The sequence below is a fragment of the Corvus brachyrhynchos genome, unplaced genomic scaffold (genome assembly GCF_000691975.1).
Source record: "Corvus brachyrhynchos isolate BGI_N302 unplaced genomic scaffold, ASM69197v1 scaffold239, whole genome shotgun sequence".
Lineage (NCBI taxonomy): Eukaryota > Metazoa > Chordata > Aves > Passeriformes > Corvidae > Corvus > Corvus brachyrhynchos.
This window is the reverse complement of record NW_008246057.1, coordinates 3,972,379-3,974,811: the sequence shown is the minus strand read 5'-3', so window position 1 is coordinate 3,974,811 and position 2,433 is coordinate 3,972,379.

Below are 2,433 nucleotides of genomic sequence, written 5' to 3'. Positions count from 1 at the left end.
TTTTTCCCAGATACCCAACGCCTCGCCTCCCTCCACCCCTTGGTTTGAGGGTCTGTTCGAGCCTGGCAGCTGATAGCTCTGGGGCTGTGGTCTCCACCTTGGAGGTGTTAAGCCTGTGCTTTGTGAATGTCCCCAGCCCTGAGTTGTTACTTTATCTTATCTTCATCAGCGAGCAGTGTAAGGCCTCAGTCAGGGCCCCATTCAGGGTGCAGTGGTCTCCTCTGCAGCTTTTGTAATACAGTTTTAATAGTCCTTTAAGAAAATGTTTAAGTCATAAATTATAATATTTCAGTCTCTGACACCCTCTTGGCTGCCAGGGCACTGCTGAGTCAGGTTCAACTTTCCACTGACCAGGACCGCCAGGTCCATTTCCGTGGCACTGCTTTCCAGCCTCTCGTTCCCCAGTCTGTCCGTACATGCAGGGATGGCCTGGATGTTCCAGGTGCAGAATCTGGCACTTTCCCTGGCTGAACTACTGAATGCTGGACATTTTGTCCAGAAGGATACTACGAGAGACAGTATCAAAAGCTTTACCGAAATCCAAAAATATTACATCAACTGGCTTCCCTTGATCAAATAGGTGGTTTACCAGGAACTGTCCCCTCGGGTCCAGCAGCTCTCCATGAGCAGATTTCTACAGCACCAGCAGGAGAGAAGCTGTAATCTTCCAGAAGTCTCCAGACTTGCCTGACAAACACAACACTCACTAGTTTTTATATGTAAGCCCCAAATAAAAATGTGGGACACAGTGCATGAAACAAAAAGCATTCGCACCAAATCCCTAGCCAGCTAGAAGGAATGCTTTTACAGAACAGTGTCACAACAGCTGGCTGTCACAAAAACAACCTGTCTTTTTAACAGCCATCTCAGATGCTGGAGGCATTCTGTATGTTGCAGTTAATAGAGACTCAAGAGAGCTAACAAAAAGCTTTTATTTTTTCCACTGATGGCCCAACACAATCACAGACATAATTTCTCATCAGATCATGCTGTCAAGCTTATCTCTTAAAAGGATTCCCTGAAGAAACACAACAAAAAGTTCAGCTCTGAGATGCACTACACTGAAAACTGACTTCCTGAGAAAGATGGAGATTTGGTTTGGTTTGTAGATTTTCATTATTGTGATCATCTCTCCATAGTACTGGATTTCATGATAAAAGCTGGTTTATAAACGATTTCACATTAATGCAAAATGCAGTAGGTATGATTAGTAATCTAAGACAGGGCGTCAGATCCAAAGAAGGATTTGCGTGGATTTTAGGTATGACATTACGCTTTCAAGAGATTGAATGTTTAATTGAAACACTGTTTAGATTCACAGCACTTTCTCATTCTCTCCTTCAAGGTGTGTTTGCACAATTGTTTGCCAGGATGTTGTGAACTAGATCAAAGAACTGGTCTAGCTTTAAAAAACTGAAGTTTTTGTGTTTCACAGAGAGCAGGAATAATCATAGGATTTTACTGCTTTTATGTTGTTGATACATGGCATACATCAGAAAATGTCCTCCAGAAAATTACTGAGCACTTTGTACATGTGCCCAGAATTCTGCCAGACCAGAACAGGAGAGTAAGCTCCTGTCTTTGCTGACACTCAGAAGTGGGTGGATGAGTGCCGAAATCTCCTGGGGACTTCAGACCAGCCAAAATTCACAGAGAGATGCTGTAGATGTGTTGGTGTAACAGTCTGATGGTCAACAGCCTCACCCAGTTAGTGTGAGGCTAGATTTGCTTCAGCCCAGGCAGACTGAAATCTCTTTCTCACCTCTCAAGAGAATGGTATGTTCAATAGGGAAAAGATGGATTCTTAAAGGAAATTGGGTTGATGTGCAGGCAAGAATGTAAGAGCCATGGAGCTAGACAGACAGTGAGGCAGAAAAGGATGTTATTCTGTGGAAAAAGAAGGTCAGCCTTATCAATGAGGGTTACATTCTTTACATAAAACTGGTTGCACTAAAAAAAAAGGGAGTAATACAACAAGCAAATCCTCAGATCATGAATTCTTCCCATCTCGGCTGGGGCTGTGGGGTTGGGCATGAGGGCTTTAGCCTCATGTGGGTTTCAGCAATACAGTGTCCAACCCCTTGTGTTTTTAAGCTCATAAACTAATCTCATTTGTTACTGTTTTGATGCTTTAAACTCTGATACTCTGATATCCTTTGATAATCAATGGATTTTGCAACAGTATTTTGGCAAACGGTTACTATGTGAGTTGAGAAATACACTGTCCTGGGCTGAGGTAAATCACCTAGCTGAACATGCAAAAAAAGATCAGCAAATGCAGTTTATAACAGCAGCTTATATAATGTCTGAAACCTTGGAAAAGCAATTATAGTCATGACAGAACCTTTTTTTACAAATTAAGTTTACTTGCAGGTCTCAAGGTTCAGAAATCTTTTCTGTACACAGATTTTTACATTATCAGTGTGCCATGGT